General features: G+C 39.2%; 1 long non-coding RNA gene across 16 annotated transcripts in view; it reads right to left on the minus strand.

Annotated features, from left to right (window-relative positions):
* Nucleotides 1–8,767: 8,767 nt before the first annotated feature.
* Nucleotides 8,768–20,108, minus strand: part of LOC137974362 (uncharacterized) — a 60,406-nt gene continuing 49,065 nt past the window's right edge. For 6 of the 16 annotated variants that reach the window (XR_011117433.1, XR_011117434.1, XR_011117428.1 and 3 more), the window contains 4 exons: nucleotides 17,682–17,820; nucleotides 12,750–12,889; nucleotides 11,584–11,773; nucleotides 8,770–11,462 (listed from right to left, as the gene is read on the minus strand). This is a non-coding gene — a long non-coding RNA (uncharacterized lncRNA). Of the gene's footprint in view, nucleotides 11,463–11,583; nucleotides 11,774–12,749; nucleotides 12,890–17,681; nucleotides 17,824–20,108 lie in introns of all 16 variants that reach the window. The other 10 variants (XR_011117437.1, XR_011117438.1, XR_011117435.1 and 7 more) reach the window with 5 other exon arrangements.

Consider the following 20,108-nt stretch of genomic DNA (forward strand, 5'->3'; position numbering starts at 1 on the left):
CACCATGTCGATTGCCCACTATGTTGTATGCCCGCAATGTTATGTGCCCACTTCGTCGCGTGCCTGAAATCCCCTTTCCCGGCTTCCTTTTCGAAGGCTAAGGAATTTCTTGTTCCTGGTATACGTATCATGGCTACTGTTGCACGATGTTCCCTTTAAAATTGAGCTTGTTCATGATTTAAAGGAGCTGTGTCACGAAATTCAGCCAAATTAGGAAATTACAAAATGCCCATTAAATTAAGAGGAACATAAAAATAACTGCTTAAAACTTTAAAGGAAGGTTAAAATAACATAACAGAAACAACAGATGCCACGGATGGGCAAAACTGAAGAAGATTGAAACTGTACCGAACTTGTGGGGCACAAAATAGCTCTCTTAAATCGTAAATCCTTCTTTTATTTCAATCACAATCCGCTCGTACATTTCCTCTCCGACCGATCTCAACAAAAGGTAAATTTGTACTACTCTCTTTTTCAACTACTCCGATTTCAAATGTCAATCAAAAAAAGGTTAGCACTAATACGATACTAAAAGAGTCACATCCGGTTTAAATGAGTGTCACGACATTTCCGGTCATGTTTCGGTCAAAACGGATCGAAATTAGGGTTTTTGAAAACTGTTCAGCCTACCAGTTTTTCAGAGTTGATCCCTGCTGCTTGCAACTTCAAAAATAATGTTCAGGAGACACATTTATTTGTCACAGATCTCTGATTTGTCACTTACATGTAATTTCTTTGCTTACTATAAGTTTCATGGTGATTGAGGGCGAGTAATTATAGCGAAATTAAACAAAATGAACTGGACTACCGTGACGCAGTCCCTTTAATTTACAGTCAAACCCCGTTGATACGGAGAATGAAGGGTGGGGGGGGGGGGGGTCATGTTATTTATTTAGGTGAAAAACACCCTTCATTAGATTAAAATACTAAAGATATAGTGGGACGTCAGCATAGTCGAATTAAACAACTCTAACTTTCAAAAATTCTTTATTCCGCGGACTAAACCCACGAACACACCTGAATATAGTCTGAAATTGACTTCTACAAACCATTCTATCCCGTGTCCTGTAGCGCTGGGAACATCCAAATGCTATCAACTGATGGCTTTTTAATAACCTTCAAAAAGGAAAGGTTTGTTAAAAACAGAAGTTGATAATGAAATGTCCGCCCGAACGAGATTGACTTTTTATGAGAATCTGTTCATTGGGCAAGAAACAAGCCGTTCGTTATCCACCGTTAGCGGGTGTCGGCGTGTTAAGCGGGTTGAATTTAGAGAAAATGCATGAAAATGCATGCAAGGGGTTTCCCCAGGGACAACGGAAACTGTCCGTAATAAGCGAGTGTCCGTTTAGCGGTGTTCGACCAGACATTGATTGATTGATTGATAAGAAGGTCTTAAACTATACGAAGATAAATATGTTATATAAGATTCCTTTGCTGGTGTCGGGCGTCAGTTTTTCTATGGCCGTTCCTGTTCTTCTGGGCCGGGTTGTTATAAGCAAGGTTAACTGAAGTTAACCCAGGGCTAGTGCGAAATTTGATTTCAGATATGAAAGCTTAAGAAGTAAATTCAGTTTTATTCTTTTTGCCAACAATTTGATGATTGGATGCTCTAAAAAGAAGAGAGAAAATTGTCCGGAAAAATAGTTTGCAATTATACTGATTGGTACAGCTCCTGGCTGCGTATGATCTGAAGAAACTATGCAGATCATTCAAAATGATGCATACTTTAAGAAAAGGCCTGCTTATCTTGATCAATGCTAGTTCTCGTCATTTGTCTGTTCCTCGACGAATTCGGTGTCATATAAATGTTTACTTATCTGAAGATATTCTGGAAATAGCAGTTGTCATCCGTCCAGTTGTTTGTTGCTTGCTGTGTTCTTCCCAAAACGTGTGAAATTTCCCCCCATTTTCTCCAGCTCTTTCTGACAGTACTAGTTGATCCTATCTCTATCCTATATCTTCTGACTTAAACTTTCCAAGAAACATCTGCATTAAATTTGCATGGCAGGAATGTGTTTTTAACCCTCGGACGTAAAAGGGGAGGGGGAGGGGGGGGGGGGTACGTGGACTCCATCCCCCTATGACGTTTTTTTGAGTTTTCCTAGACGATCAAACATTAGTATCTAATGTTTTCAGTATCTGTTCGTTTATCCCTCACACGCATTTTGAGACAAGTTTAGTGATGATCAGTTACTATGGTTACGAAAAATTATAGCAGGTGATCCGGCCACCTTTTAGTGAAAATGTACGTTTTTCCACTTCTTTCAACGATAAAAGTAAAGCTTGTGGATAAAATGATGCAAACAATCTACTCCTCGCGAACGCCACAGCAGCAGTGCCTTCTCACTTTAATCAACCTGGCTACTCGATCGCAGACATTGAACTTATTTCGCTGGGATTACAACCCACTCTCAAAATGTCACGCCAGTAAGGCAAGAGAAGCGTACCTCATAGATAGAGGCAAAACCCTGTCACCAGACGGTCTGAACCAAAGGAAGGAACATTGAACTGTTTCTGTTTCCATTTTTATTGTATAATCATTTACCTGTACATTATTTTATCTAGTATTTATAATTGTAGTTGATTATTAACCACTTATGTAAATTTTAAATTTAAATTTTAAGAGCCGTTAAACTGGCCCTGGGCAAGGCTAATTTTGTTAGCCGAAATATCGGCCTATAGTAAATCAGCCCTTTGCCGTAGTTCCAGCCCTGCATTCACCAAAACAAACTCCAGCTCCAGAAAAGAGCTGCTCAGCGTCCGCAGACCTGAAAAAATAGCTTCCAGACGTGGCGCTGGAGCGTCGTACCAAACGAACCCGGGATTTCGGCCCGTGCGATCGCTTTTGGACGCAGTTGGCCCTTCGCTGCTTTCTGCTACCAACCTCGCCTCCCGGTAATATGAAGAAAATTTTGAATGCGCGCTTATTTCATAGAGATACAGAGTTTGACTTTAGTAATCTACAAATGTAAATCTAAGTATTCTTTTATTTACATTATAGCGTTTTTTGGACAAGAACAACTGTCGAAAGGGCACTCAGTTTTTTTCTACAAGAATAACAGCGAGAAAAGCATTACTTTGTCGCGAATTTTCTATGACAACTATTTGTTCAGGAATCAAAAGGCTACATTAACAGCACACACCAGGGCTACTCCTTAGTATCTGGCTAGAAATGTTCTTCTCCCTTTTTCCTCCGGTGGCGCTTCAGCCATTTGATGAGGGCCAGTCTCGTGCTTCTCAATTTGCCTCGTTCATGGTCAAACGAATTCTGGGTAATTCTGCCATTCCATGACAAGAGAAGACCCCCGGTTGTCATTTCATCGATTTTTTTTATAAGTGTCGGGGCTACCCAGTCCTACCAGTAAAGTACAGCATCGATTAAAGTTTTAAGCTTTCAAAACTTGCCCAAATTGTATCGGTAGGTCCTGGAATTCGTGCACAGAAAGGCCAGAGGGACAACTTCACTCGTGAACCGCCATGTTTACAACAAAGCATTTTAGGCGTCCCAGTCGCGAAACCATCCCTCACCTCTGTCTCCAGAAGAGCAGACACGCGCGGTTCCTACACCTACGTTTATGCCTGTACAATCAACTAAAATGTCAATTGCTTGCAAAAACCAGCATCTTTTTTTGCCATGGTACGTATCGGAGAGCCAGAACGTTTGCGCATACGCTGAGGGAATGTTTGAGCAAGAAAGAAAAATGCAGTACCTCCAGACGTGGCGCTGGAGTGTCGTACCAAACGAGTCATCCCGGGATTTCGGCCCGTGCGATCGCTTTTGGACGCAGTTGACCCTTCGCTGCTTTCTGCTACCGACCTCGCCTCCCGGTACGGCATTGAGGGAGAGATATGTCGGCCCCTAAACCATATGTGACAAATCCCACGCCTACTCACAGCTCTAGACCGCCCTTGTCATTACAATTTAACGTAGGATTTCGATGGCTTATATATTCAAGGCAAAAGTCATTTTACCTCTCATATGGTAAGCACTGTAGTCGCGGAATACAAAGTGTACGCACGCGCCCTGCTAAAGGAAACATACACAAATGCATTAAACGTTCTTTCATCCCGGAATTCAGAGTAACTACAAGAGCTACTATCATGGACACATTATATGTACAGCTAAAATACATAGCACGTACGGATACATAACTAAATTAATAGAAACTATTTAAAGAAAAAATTAATTAATTCGAAAGAAAAGCGGCTATACAAAATGTTGCCCTGGATTCTCATTTTAAAACCTGTTAACTCAGTGGTGCGGATAAATCACAGGTAGCGCATTCCACAACTTAGCTGATAAGTAAGGAAAAAGACTGAACACCACAACGGCTTGTTCTAGGTTTATTGGGAGACAGAATGTAACTTCCTCCAAGATCTCGAGAAGAAGACTGAGGAGAAAACTCAGTTGTTTTCATATTGTTTTTCATAGGTTTCAGGTCATTGTTTTACCATGACTGAAGTAACCTAGACTTTTACAAAAATGCTGACCTTGGGCTCAAAATTTTTTTTTTTTTTTTTGAGGTCTAGAGTTAGCATTGGTAAAAGGTAACGTGGTTTCAGCTATATTGAAACCATGACCTTCACCTCTAACCTGCAACCTGCGGTTTATCAGTTGGGCTAACGCTTTCATGGAATCAAAAGGGAGAAAACATAGTACTGTAATTACTCTTCAAAAATGTTACCTCCTTACATAACTAGTTCACTTGTTACTGTCCTTATAATGTATGTCTCATTTCAATATGACATTTTCAGGATTACACACTTTTAATCCTTAATATGTACTTGTTTTTTGGTGGGCTGCAGGCAGGCTGGCCAGGGAAGAGAATGACCGGTGCGGGGTCAACTGTGTGCTGATCCATCAGCATACGTTTCAATTCCGATACAGTTATCTCCATCGTCAAATCTGTAATGACGCCATTTCGTTTAGACCGAATGCGTAAATGACGGCCAAAAAATGTTCTTTTGTCTTTGTGCTACAAGGGGTCCGCACCAGCGTAGACGAATTGCATTGTCTGCTCACTTAGGTAGGCCACCTTTTTGCATTGAAAACTTATCAAAGTATTATAGCCTTCCTATCCGGGAATAGGTTTATGTCTTTACAGACCTTTACAAGGGTTGTCACGATTGCAAATGATCACGGCTAGGTTAGTTCCTTTAGTCACCCAAGGTCCCCTGAATGCGTGTTAAAAGATCTTGAGACTCATTAAATATTTGGGAGGCATGATGTCGTTATTTTCTATTCTCCGTCTTGCTTAATTTACGTCCTCTTACTATCCCTGGTTTTGGAAACATGAATATGAGAGGCAATGGACGCTAATTTTGCATGCCCGAATAGGGGCTGTTTACATGGATGTAGGAAGATCCTAGCGCTAGGAAGATCCTAGCAACTTTTCGTTTGGTTTACATGCAGAACTTTCTGTCTAGGTGGAAGTGGAGAATGAAAGCAAGATGGCGGGCGAGAACAACAAACACGTAATTCGGATGTATTCGGATGTATTCGGATAAATTCGCATGCCTTCGATTCGCAGCGTTTTCGACATTGCTGTCGATCGATTGCTCGTTACTTTCCACTGTGTCTCTCGCTTGGGTGGTGAAACAAAACTGGTCCTGAATATTGTCGGCGGTCATCAGAATCATTAGAATCGTCCTGTGGCAACGCCAGACGAAATTGTCGACCTTTGGTAGCTGAATACCGTGAACACCCGGCCGCCGCCATGTTTGTTTTTTTGTCCCTAGTACCAGGAACTTCCGAACGAAGGCAGTTTACATGGTGCTAGGATCTTCCTAGCGCTAGGATCATCCCTCCTCTCAGATAGGATGATCCTAGCAGTAGGATGATCCTAGCACTGGGGCCAAATACAACCCTTCACATGTAAACTGAAAGTTGAAAACATACCGCGCTCGGATGATCCTAGTGCTAGGATGATCCCAGCGCTAGGATCATCCTCTTTCCATGTAAACGGACCCTAAGCCATTTGCTCAGTGACCTGTAGCCTATGAATGGCTGCGAGACGGTCTGTGACCTTGTATGGATACAGACCTCACTTCTTTAATCATGTAAATTGTGTATTGTAATTCTAATTAGTCTACATTAACATTAGAAAGGCACAAAGGTTTGTATCAAAGCATGGTAACCGGCAGCCTCGCTTCCATTCTTAGGCCACATAACTTTGCTACATCTAAAAAATGGTCTGTTGATTGCGGAAAAAGATATGAAAATAACTCACCTGGAAGCAGAGAAGTTTTGTGGTGGGCAGCATAAAAACCTCTGTGATGTCGGTGGTGTGTGAGCTAAAACCTCAACGACGCATTTCAAAGAAAATTTGAAAAGCTGTCTGATGAATTTTAGTTGGTCAATTAAGACTTTTTCTTTTCTTTTCAGTTACGCACTAGTAGACACAGTTCGTTAACCCGATTAACTTACTTTTCTTTCAAATCCTAATTACCCAAGTTCCAGGCGTTAAACAGTTTGGAACCTGTAAGGTCCTATATACAGAACAAAAATAAAAAGGCATTTCAAGAAGGAAAATTCCAATTTTTTTCTTTTTGGTAGTAAACCTTGCGAATTTTTTAGGGCGCGTTCTTTTGGTACTATTCCGGAATAGCAATGCACGGAATTGACAGCATTCGTGTTCTTTTGGGAGCGGAAAATGGCTCACTCCGAATAGGCAGAATATATGTTATTGTAAAAATTTGAATGGAATAGCGATGCAAAATGTTTACCGTGGATTCGGGTGGGCTGGCCTCTCTTCTGTTTCTTTACCGGTGCTAGAACAAGAAGAGCTGTCAGTTTGTGTTAATAAAAAAAAGTGCCTTTGCATGGTCAAAAGAAGTGACGTTGGCATTAATTGGTTTGCGCAAAAACCCCGAACCTTTTTTCATTAAAGTCGACATCAAGAAGAAGGGCACACGGGAACACATTTGCACTACGCAAAGCACTCACAAGTACAAAAAATTATTCGTCATCTTCCCCCTTAAGGTTTTTAGCAAATGAAGCAAACCGCCAAAAAACTGGTACTGGCCATACTGGGAAACCTTTGCAATTGGCGCATGCATGCACAGATACAATAGTTCCCAGATAACCTTCGCTAATAGTATTCCGTTTTCAGAATAGGTGTTATTCTTTTGCAAATTGATATTCCGTGTATTCTGTTATTCCTAATCTGGAATCAGAATAGCTAGGATACCTCCAAAAGAATGCACCATTAGGGTGCGTTCGACTGACCGTATCCCGGAATAGGAATACATGGAATAGAAGTTAGAATCCTTCGTTTTTATGGAGATTCACATTAAAATTATCAAACACTTGCTAAAATGCTATTTTAAACATATCTTTATTATCCTTAAAAGTTAAAAAGTTTTACAAACTCGGAGCTAAAAGTTAAAACTTATGAAATATTTCATAAGTTTTAACTTTTAGCTCCGAGTTTGTAAAACTTTTTAACTTTTATTATGCTTCCGGAGCAGGAAACAAATGTTTTTTATTATCCTTGTTGTTGCAAAACGCCACACATGGTGTTTTAAATCATCACTCCACGTAATCTTATTCCGGAATAAGGTCAATCGAAAGCACCCTTAATTTCCAAATTTAGAAAAATGCCAGCCGCAGGCAATTCCCGCCATTTTCTGGTAACCAATCAAAATACTACGAGACAATATCAACTAGCCAACCAAAGATCAGTATTTTCCCCACGTGATGTTGAGTGGCAGCTCCGCGCGCTTTTTTTGTCACACCGCTCCCAAAAATTCATAAAACAGCTTCTGATGCGAAAGGACATACGTTTTACTCTTTTTCTTCTTGATAAAACCAAGTTTTTGGGCCGAGCAAGATAAAAACAACAGCCTTGGTATTACTAGAGTTTTGAGTCAGTATGGCAGATGATTCTTAGCTATTCTTGAGGTAAGTTTCTTTCAGGTTTACGTTGTTAAAGTTGGTAACATTAGAGAGTAGGAGTTTCGCAAACATGACCCGATTTTCCCCCTTTTTGTGATCTTTTCAAGTGGTTAACTAGTTCTCTTTTATTTTCATGATGTGCTTTCTTTCGCTTCCAGTTCAAATTAAGTTCGTGCGGTAAATTTACAGGAAAAATGCAATTTAAGCTCTTTCACTAATTTTTGCAAACACGCGACAATGAAACAATAGGCTTAATTTTGTGGTGCGTGAGCTCGTGATTTTTCACTCGTTCAAGCGGCAAATAAAAGCAAAAAAGGCTTTAGTTTTCTGTACATTAAAGCTTCAACAGCTTCCGAGCAATTCTCAGGTAATTTTTTTTTTCTTTTTGTTCCGGGCGAGACGAATAATCGTACATTTTCAAACGGCAAAGTGCAGCAAACCTTGATTTCAGTTTCTTTAACTAAACCTCCTACAATTTCTGCGTAAATTCTGGAAAAACACAGGATAAATAATTTAGCATTAATTGATAGAACATGGTCTACTAACCATGGATAGAAGGATATTCACGGTTTCCCAAGTACAAAAATTAATTTATTTCCCAGAACGTTTGACTCTTGACTGCATCAATCTTCTCCTTCACGTTTGGCTTAGCATCTCACTAAAATATAATTTTATTTCTTTATTTTTCGCTATTATTGAAAGCTTGACAGAAAAAAACTTCTTAAATTTTCACAAGAAGTTTTAGTTAAGGCAATAAACAGCCACGCAATTGAGTGACACTATAAAAGATATTTTGCTTTTCGTGCCCATGCGAAGTCATACAACTTTCAGCTGCCAAATAAACAAGACGTTTTCGCGGGAGACGGTTTATTGTTAAGAGAGATGAGAGAACACGACTGCAAGAACTTCGACTTGTAAAAACAAGCCCTAAGATATCAACCAATTTTCAAAAATCGGAAATTAATTCGTTGATAATGAAGTTGGACACATAACTTTACTCTTACTATTTCTTGTTAAACGCTTTTCATCAGCATTTTTACCGCTTAAATGGACACGACATGCGGCTCACTTTTAGTAGTTCAATTTTTGCAAGGAATATGCGGAATTAACAATTCAAAGCGATATTCTTGACTTAAGATGGACGGTATCTCTAGTCTGTGGAAAGTCTGTTGAATGAATAGACTGCTTTCACGATCTCGCAGTTTTGTTAGATTACCCATTTCTGGCATTATCTAATTAGATTGTTTTTGTCCTGTAAACCTACTTTATCCAAGTCAATTACAAGCTGTTTATTATTATTATTATTATTATTCTTATTATTATTATTAGTAGTAGTAGTAGTAGTAGTAGTAGTAGTAGTAGTAGTATCATTACTATTACTATAATTGAGGTTTTTATCTGCATTAGAAGGGGGCGTGGCTGGAGACAAATATAAAGGCTTGCACCTGTAAATATGTTAGTTCGACCCTACCATATTTGTATGGGTAATCAAATGGTGACGAGTGAAATTATGGAAAAATTTCACGCACATTTTGTCCAAAATCAAATAATTTCTTTGACTTTGAACAAAACGCAATCAATCAATATCAATATCATGAGCAACAAATAACGTTCATAAGACGCCATTTTGGCACTGTAAGAAAAGTTGCCATGGCAACATTGTAATTTCACATGTGAAATTATAAATTAACACTGAAATTTTGCGCCAAAATTAACGAGTAATTTGTCACCCATGTTATTATCAAGAAAAACTACATTGAAAACCAAATAATTAGCCAAAATAAAGCGTATCATACATTGTTAAGAAGAGATTTTATTCACCATTTTAAAAAGTGAAATTTTTGGCCAATTACCTTTACCTTAATAATCATAACTCTGTACGGCAACAACATCTTGGAGACAACAAGTGGATATAGACCTCTTTCATAATGGCGGCCAAATGAAATATTCCTCTGTTGTAATGCCAATAAGCCTTTCTAGCCTCGCTACGACGCGCAACTTTCAAAGAACATTTGTTTCAAAATGAGGGCAGTAGGTCTAATTAACATAAACACAAAAGAATGTGAAGGTGATCGCCATTTATAAAACTAGCCTATACAGTACACTGAAATAATAAATAAACAATCTAAAAAAATAAACTTCAGTTGGTAAACAATAGGCCATTTCCGAGTTCACATCTTGCTCCTCTTCAAAGCGAGTCTAAGTGCAAAGTTTTTGTGATGGTAATTAGTTCCACTTTACATATGAATAAAAACTAATTTTCATATGAAAAACTTTGCACTTAGAAACGCTTTGAAGAAGAGGCGAACATGAACTTGGAAATGGCCTATTAAATTTTTGCTCAGAATAAATAGTCTTGATAGAACATTAAAAGTACAAATCCACATGCAAAAACAATCAGTTCTCCAAGATAGCCAGATTTCACACCTGCAATTGTGGTCTGCATTCTCCTTATTACAATGACATTTCAGCCCTTTTTTATCTCTTGAGAATAAGTCATACACTAATTTAGATCACTTATTTCTGGTTGCACTACTCTGGCTGTAATAACAAGAACCATTTTCACATTGAAAACTAGAACAAGTTCATGTGGAAAGGAGAATTTGCATGTACATGGGTTTCTTAGCCAAACAGGTTCTTAAAAAATTAGCTTCTTATATGTGGGCAGGTTTGTTCAACAGGTCAGTAAAATTTGAGATGAGAAAGGCTATGAAACAAATGGGAGGTACATGTAAACGATGGGAAAAGAACTGGAGGAAACTTTTGAAGAAACCCTAACCCTGTATTAAAGCTATCCTTCTGCCAAAAGATTTGTAAATAATTGGGGTTGTTTCACAATTGTTAAAACTATAACTTGTGACCTGTAAAATAACCCTACTGCATTCCAAACATTAATAACCAATTTTTCCTTGAGCCTGAATAGACTGTACCCCTTATGACATAACACAGCATATTCTTTCTTTTCATTATTCTTTTGCTGAGTGACTACTGAAACAGTGCATTCTGGTATTTATAGTAGTCACTCAACAAAAGAATTTTGATGAGTGACTACGTAACAAGGGGTAAGGCCTATTGAAGACAATAATAACAAAATAGCCAAAAAGACATTGGGCTGTCTGCATCTCATCTTGTATCCAACAATTAACAAGGAAATGGCTTTTGGCAAACTCTGCCTTGTTTCATTTGTCATTTAAACTTGGCTTTTCACAGCAAAACATTCCAGCCACTTGCAAGCAACAATTTCCTCAAACTTTTGAAAGCACAATGGCTGGACACATAGATTCAGCGAGATATGAAAAGTGAAGTAATTAATCCAAGAAACAGAACTTTAACAGTTTTAACCTTATATTTTCAGGTCACTGCCTGCAAAGGAGCCAGCATGACTTCCAGCTTTGATCACAGGCCACCCAATCATCACCACAAGCCACAAAAAAAAAAAATCATCACAAGGCAGCAACTTGCAGCCAGCTCAGATCCTAACAAAATGCTTCTCCATCCACTATCTCCTGCAAACAGCAAACTCAAAATTCAGCTTCTGCAACACAGATCTTCACTTTCCAACCTGAAACAGTAAGTTCACTGTTACATGGGTTGGGGTTTGGAGGATTATAAACAATCCACCTGAAATTAATGGGCTTCTTCATTCGGCTTAACTTAATCATAGTTAGATTACTTAGTGAGACCTGTGGTGTGGGATGGCTCCTCCCCTTAGGCTCCAATTAAGCTTGGGTTGCTTTGCAGTTTGATCAGCTTCTTCAGTCCTGTCAAGTATTCTAAATTCTTTTGGCTTGAAGGACCACACTTTGTCTTCAATTACTTTGACCTGAGATCACCTGGTTGGTCATCTACAACTGGAGTTCCTGAAATGTTTTTCTGCAAATGAAGACAGATAGAACATACAAAAGTGAAAATCCACATGCAAAAACAAGCATTTCTCCAAGATAGTGAGATTTAATCCTTGGTCTGCATTCTCCTTATTACAATGACGGCATTCAGCCCTTTTTTCTCTCAATAAAAGAAAGAAGCCATTAAACAAATTTAGATCACTATTATTATTTCTGGTTGCACTGTTCTGGCTGCAGTAACAAGAACCATTTTCACATTTTAAACGAGAACAAGTCCATGAGGAAAGGGGACTAGGCCATTTCCAAGTTCATGTCTGCCTCCTCTTTAAAGTGTGTCTAAGTGCCAAGTTTTTGTGGTGGTAATTAGTTCTACTTTACATATGAATGAAAACTAATTTTCACAACAAAACTTTGCACTTAGACTCGCTTTGAAGAGGAGGCAGACATGAACTCGCAAATAGCCTATTTGCAAGTACATGATATTTTTAGCAAAACAGGTTCTTAAAAAAACTAGTTTCTTACACATGTAGCTGTGGGCAGGTTTGTTCACAAGCTTGGTAAAATTTGAAGTAAGAAAGGTGATGAAACAAATGGGAGGTAAACATGGGAAAAGAACTTAAGGAAAATACTTAGGAAACCCTAAACCTGTATTAAAACTTTTTTCTCTGCCAAAATGTAAAGATAAAATTGGAAGGCCAGAGCATTCCAAATATATAATTATTTTACAATTTTTTTCCTTCGCCTGAATCGAAGACCATAATAATAAAAATTAGCCACAAAAAATCTTGAGTTGACTATTATGGTATTAAATACAACAAAAATCTATAGGCTCTACAATTCAGACCTCTTGTCTCAATGTAAAAGTTCATAAATAAAATGAAAAACATGGATGAAAACCTTATGTACTTCAAGTTATTAGAAAACTCCTACAGCATTTCATTTCTTACATGAAAATATCAATCTCATCTCATCTTAATCAGGAACAAGTAAAATTCTGTTATTACCTTTGCTTCCTACCAGGAACTCAACTGATTGACAGCCCAGTGGACATCCTCAGACAGAACGATTTAAGTTTCCACTCAGAACAGATTCCACCACTGTTGCAGACTACCAATCCACTTTACGGTACCCTCGGCTTGGTATCCTGTAAAACACAGCGTATTGCTTCTGATCAGCCAAGGCAAGTCATTTGCAGCATTGTGATGAAAGATGCATCATTGCAGTAAGTTGACTTTTGTGTGGGTTGGGATATGGGGGGTTAAGATAATTAAGCTCTGGTTGAATCTTGCAAAGCATACTTTGCACACACATGCATTCGGTCAGAAGTCAATTGGCTTCTTCATTCGGCTTAATTAATGTAGCTAGATTAGTTAATGAGACCCATGGTATGGGATGGCTCCTCCCCTTAGGCTCCCATTAGGTTTGGGTTTCTTTGCAGGTATTTCCGTTCACAACTGGAATTTGATCGGCTTCTTCAGTATCGTTGAATATTCTTTTCGGCTTTCTTCGTCTTTGTTTCGGCTTAAAGGACAGCACTTTGTCTTCTGACACTTTCATCTGAGCTCACCTTGTTGGTCATCTACAATTGGAGTTCCTGAAATGTTTCTCTACCAATGAAGACTTCATCTTCTAGAAGCTTTCCTTTCTAGTTACTCTTTCAAGAGAATTTGCTTTGATGTCATTTGGATGGTCATCTACCAATGGAGTTCCTGACATTTTTTCTACAAACGAAGACTTCATCTTCCACAAGTTCTCGCGCTTAGTTGCATGCACTGAAATTGAATTTTTTCACACGATACACTTCACTTGCCAGAGCCAGTGCTGAGTCAAGTGAAGGTTTAATCTCGTAAGGTTCAACCAGACACTTACAATAATTAAGATAACAGGCCATTCCAATGTTGTGGGGAGATCTCATTTGGGAACTTCCTTCAAGTTGAGTGGTCTCTGTAGTAAAACTTAACACAATTAGGTTAGGCTCGCAATGTCTGTTGTGGCTTTACCTCTTGCCTTTAAAAAACAATTTTCCAAATGACCCTCTTTAAAAACTACACTTTAGACTGGGAAAATTCAGTTTGACCAAACAAAAGTTAATTTACAATGGCAATGTGGTAACTGCTTACCTCAGCCTTGCGGGGATAGGTTAGGTAAACCATAGGTGTCAACTAAGTACTCACTAGGGTAAGCTGTGATGAGGCTGTGTTCCTTCTCTTTCTTAAATTGCTTAATTAAAAGGAGACACCTCATTTACAGGCTACCCAAGGGAATTCACGGGACAATCCACACACCCTAGTCCAAGCTTTTTTTAATATTATGTTAAGCATAACTGACTAAGAAGGATGCAACTGACCTGAAGACCAAGAGGAAAGGCAGTCAGTTATAGTTAGCACTCCAAGAGAGTGAGATGGGAGGATTTTTTCCACTATGGTGGTGGTAACACTGAGACATTGACAATAACTATTGTCTCCTTGTTAGTTTTACCTTGTGGAAGGAACCTCCTGTCAAAAAGCCCTGCATTGCATATGGCAGGCAGTAGGACTAGTAGCATTCACATTAAATATCTGCAAATTGCAAGAATCCAGTGACACTGATCAGCAACAGTCCCAGCCCAAGTACAATCAATGGTTCTTAAGGGCACCTGTGGAAATGCACTGGAACCAGCCAGCTGAAGACGTCAATAACCAAAAGACTGCTTTTGAAATGAGTCACGTTAAGTAGTTAGAGTAGCTGCCAATGAGGCGAAGACTGCTCAAAACAGAGCCAAGGATAAAAGGACATCACTTTAAATTAACCCAAATAGTTTAAATACCTATTGATATTGACAGAATAGCTATTATAACTTGCACTTAATTTTAAAAATACACAGCTGCTTCAACTTGCAAGAATGTTCTGCCAAAAGTTAAATTCTTTCAAATCAAAAATGGGTTTATCATTGACGGGGATTTTTAAATGTGTGTTGAGACAGCTGTCAATACTTAATAACTGGCTGGTTGGTTCCCATTTTCGGGTAAGTGAAGTCCTGGCAAAAAAACATCAAGGAGGCTGAAATGGAGACTGGAACGTAACAGCAACCCGTATAAGGTAAGGCCAATTTTCATGGCACAACTTTTGTTAAAAACTGTTTCAGGAATTGAAACGGATCTACACCAGGATTCTAACCTGTGATAGGCCAGGCCTAGGGGATTAGCAGTGCACCACACTGCACTACCCCTTGGCAACAAAAGTTGTATCATGTCAATGGGTCTGAGGCAATACACTACAACCTGGCATGAGGTATGTGGAACTTTTGTATTTTTCTGCCGAATCCGAATGCGCACTTCTTTCGATTTTTCGGTGCTCTTAACTACAGGATTCACTATTCGATTCATCGTCAACACTTCGATCATTTCACTGCTATTCCGCTATGGCTATATGAAGAACTCGCCATTCACTATGATAATGACAATGGCCTGGAAAGCCCTGAAAATATTCTTGGTTTTGCCAGGCACCCAAATTTTTCCAGCATAGGTGCGCACCCAACCATCAAGACCTTCAGATGCAGTGGAGTACTTAATAAGTAATGTCAAGGTTGCTTTGTAACTATTAAAAGAAAGAAATAAAACTTTTAACACTAAACCTGTTGTCAAGCTGGTCATTTAAAGATGATTAACACAAAGAGCTACTGCAGTACTGCACAAATAAAGAACTTTTCGCTAACAACAACTCATTGCCTCCACAGGTTCTAACACAACTTTGTGCCGACAGGTGCTTTTACTTTTCAGGGTATGACAGTAATGTATAAAACAAAAGACTGTAATATGTTCTGCTGACTTATCACAAATAAAAGAAACAAAAACCATCTGGCAGTCTCTTCATTTTCTAACCAAGATTAATTGCCTCCACAGGTACTAACACTGTTTTCCTTCAACAGGTGCTTTTTCTTTTCAGGGTATCAAACAAACGGCAACTGAATTAGCTTATAAAACCTTGTAACTACAATGAATGAAAATCAATAAAACAAAGAAAAACTCTTGTCAGTCTGCATTTTTTTAAAAGTCACTTTGCTGATGTGAAGTGCCATGTAAAACTGACTGTGATTCTGTTTCAGCAAATTTCGTATTTAGAATAATCAGCAACCAAACGTGACCAGATGCTATAAAGATGATTTCGAACGAGAAGGTGAGTCATTACAAACAGGGTGTTGTTTATAACAATTAACCTTGTTATTTACTTTAAGGTTTCAGTTCCACACGAATGTGTACTTGCAAACACTGCAGTAACCCCACCCGAAAGAGGAAGCACTTGATCAAGCACTAGATGGTGTGTAAGTATAATAACTGCCTTTTAATTTTGCTCTATTTTTTTGCCATGAAGAACACTATGCTAAAGAGTTAAATAATTACTTCTGTGAGCTTTAAAGAAGTGAAAAAGAGACTTTGAAAATTGACTGACTATTTTTTGAGTATAACCTTACAAAAGTTAGAGCACTCTGCCCAGGATCCTCTCACATCAGAGACCAAGGCTGGGAACACCTTGTCATTGTGTGTCCCTAAGGATTACTGAAATTTGGAAATGAGGGCTTACAGATAAAGCATGGTGGATCATTATTCAGCAAGCCCTTTTAAAGTTTTATATCGACATTAGAAACATTAAAAATGAGAATATTTAACCAATACTTGGGATTCAAACCCATTATTACTTGTTGCAAATGCCTTCAAGTTAATTTCACGATATTCTGAACAGATACAAATAAAACATAGCTAACTTTTAAAACTTGTTTACTTGGCAGGAGAAAAATGGTGTCTCAATTCTGCAGCAATATGACCTCTAGTGTTCCTCTAACCTTGACGTCATCTTTGCAATCACAAGAGACGCAACGGCTCCACTCCGATGAACTTTTCTGTTCTCAGGGCTAAGCAGCGATTTATGACAACAATATCTTTGCACCTGTTGCTGGTACTCATGTTAGACTTCCTTATTGTTGCTCACAATATGAAGATTCCCCTGGTAGATTGCACACAATATTTTGAGATTGAAACTCTGTATTGAGGTTCCTCCACATCTTGTGTCTAGTTGGAGTCTGAGCTTGAGTCAATCATCTCAAACAGGATTTTCCTTGTGGGGTTGATTGGGTAGACTGGAAGGTCATTCTAACAGCCTCTATCCCCACAGAATCAATCAATGACTTGAACTCAGTTAATTATTTTGGCTTGCACCGGTACCATTGCTCCACTGTGCAATATAAAATCTCTTCACAATCCCCTCATTTGCCCTTACGAAGGGTTACTCAGTACATGTATGCATGATCTGGATGGAACACGATAGTTGACTTGGCTTTCTGCACTCACTCAAACAAATACTGAAAAGCATTGTTAAAAGTTCATGAGTACTACGCCAAGAGTTTCTGGGCAAAAAGGTCTTTCATTGCCTTGAAAACCATTTCTTTACAAGGAAGTTATGCCACAATAACACTTCTTTTCGTGATTCCCACAGATGCCAATCCAGGTCTACGTTCTCAATTTTTTTACAATGACCAAAGATAATTGCAAACACAAAGTCATTATACGTGCCTGAGAAAAATAAGGAGTCTTGCATTTACCACCCTGTTGTAAATAAGACTTGCTTTTCAATTGCATTTTACCACCTTTTGCCATTTTCTTTGACAACTCACAATAGCTGACTGTTTCTCTTTCCCATTTACTGTGAAATATTGTAAGGTATTGCCCTTTGGTTGATGGTGATGAGGTTCCTAAGGACATCTTGACCCCACAAGGAAACAACCATGTACTTTTATCTCCATCATGCAACTGCACTAAAGTGTGTGCTCTTGTTCAGTTTGCACTTTCGCAAATTGCTTCTACATGTACCATGTTTTAGTTAGCCCAAGAAGATGTACGTGAAATCTACCCAACCCATTTCTTGTGCAAATTACAACAACAGTTGCTGACAATATTCCTTACCTCAACTAAGCGGTGCTGCCTGGGATCATGTTGGTAATTGACCAGAAGATTGCCTTTGCCCTCACACAACGTCTTGAGCTTGACAACCCAACCCATGGCCAAACCAGAGTGCAACTTGATTAAGCTTCCATTTCATGATCTGCTAAGAGGAAAATTTATATTCTATTTGAAAGTACCCATCTCTCTGCAGCTGTGGTTTCATGTAGGGTTTATTAGTGTAGGCTAATCACTTACCTGGAAATTCTCACAAGAGGCTAATCAACTAACTAATGGGAAGAGAGGATACTTGACAAACCTTAAAAGGTCAGTGGCTAGACCTTGCTCGGAGAGCCGGCCTAGATGGAGATGTTAGGCACTTCAATCCCTCCACTAACCTCGGAGCTTACCTAAGGAAAGCTGGAGTACCCCTTAGTCTTACCATAGACACTGGCTTGCCACAAGGCATGGGGAGCGGAATAAAGGACAGTTGCATTGGTGGATGGGCCTTCCATGGCCAACTGAGTATACACTGTGCAGCCAGATGCTGGCGTGTATCCTGGGATCCACTCACCCTGGTTAGAGAACCACTGTGGTTCATGAAGGCAACGGCAAACCATAGTTTGCATACAGATTTGTAGTATGACCATATTGTAATGGCTACATTGGAGAGTATCGGACCTGATGACGTTACCAGGATCTTTCTTTTGCAAGATGCCACGTCGAGCAGGAGATGATCATGTGAAATCCTCCTCTTTGATGATTTGAAATGGTGTATGGAATGTAAGAACAATGTCAAGGCAATAGAAGTACAAAATGGGAAGACTGGAGAGGCAGATCCCAGGTCTTACCGCAGTGTGTTTCAAAACAAAAAAGGAGACTTTATTAGCGATGAGGTGGGTTTAATTTACTTTACTCTGGGGTTACAAGGAGAGAAAGTGCTGTTGCCCTGCTCCTGGACAACCAGGCAGGAAAATGTGTTGAGAGAGGAGAACCTTATAATGGACTCCTGGTGGTAATGGTCATAGTAATGAATTTATATAGCACATTTCCTATTCACATGCGCTTTTTACAAGTAATCAACCGTTGGACATCAGCATATACATGTACAGGCGCCGCTGGCAGCCGCTATTCGTTCATTAGTGATCTCACCCAACCCATGAATGAATGAAATGAGGCCTGACCACAACACTGGGATCTACATACCATACTCTTTGTGACATATGTGTGGCTTCTTTTACGTCCCACAGGATTATGAACATTAAAGGGTTGTGAGACAGGATCTACGGTTTATTGTCCTTATCTCAGAAGACTTGAAAGTCTAATTCTTTGCAGATGTCATTACAAAGACAGCACTTTCTCCTGAGTTGTTTAAAGACCCTGAGTGTGTGGCGGAGTAGAGGAAATGCATGATAACATTGATCAAATATTTAAACCTGGACAAGGGAACGACTACATAATAGGACTGGGGGATTTCAGTGCAGTTGTTGGTGAAGGAAGCAATGGTTTAATAGCAGGCTGTTTTTTAGCCTTGGTGGCAGTAATGATAGGTGAGACTTCCTAATCGAGTTCTGTAAAATAATGCAGGAACAATATGACAGCTAACACCTGGTTTGAGCACAATTTAATGGGCCGATTCCAATTCTGATCACAATCTGGTCATGATGATGGTTAAGCTAAGTTTGAAAAGAATATGTGGTAGTAGGAAAACCAAGAGGTAAAATAGAAAGAAGATCTTTGCAGAAGACATGGATCAATATCTTCAAATGAATGCAAGTCAAAACTCATCACAGAACAGATGGAGTTAGCTCAAAATTGCACTTTGGAAAAGTGGGGAAGAGAACATTGGATACGAAGTAAGCAACAAGCCTACGAAGCCTTGGGTTCTTCTTATTTTGTCCATCATTGCCGATGAAGACAGGTTGGGTACATCACTTGTTGAGAACCCTCATTTCGCTATTGAGTCCTCCTGTAGGAGCTCTGACATCACATGTTAGAAATTCATATCAAGAGTCTTGACGAGCTGGGTTCAGTTGTCACTCCTTATGATCATCCCTTTTCTGTTTAGCTTTGGTAATCCTATTGGCTACTTTTGTTTATCAGAGCCCTACACATAACTCTTTCTCTGGCTAGGTCCTCCCAAGTTTCTTAGTCAATATCACATTTCTTGAGGTTTTGTTTCAATCGGCCCTTGTACCTTTTCTTTTGGCATACACAATTACTGTGTGACCTCCCTTCAGTTCTGAGTACAATATGACTTTAGGAATTCTTTTCTTCTGACATTAATACATGACCTGCCTGTCTAAGTTGTTCTGTTATGATCACCTGTTCCATGCCAGTCCTGTTACCTTTCTCCAGAACCACAGTATTTGGTAGTGTGTCTTGCCATCCGATTTTCATGATTTTTCAAAACAGGTTAGTTGGAAATGGTTAAGGTGCTTCACATGTCGG

This window comes from Montipora foliosa, chromosome 10 (genome assembly GCF_036669935.1).
Source record: "Montipora foliosa isolate CH-2021 chromosome 10, ASM3666993v2, whole genome shotgun sequence".
Taxonomy (NCBI): Eukaryota; Metazoa; Cnidaria; class Anthozoa; order Scleractinia; family Acroporidae; genus Montipora; species Montipora foliosa.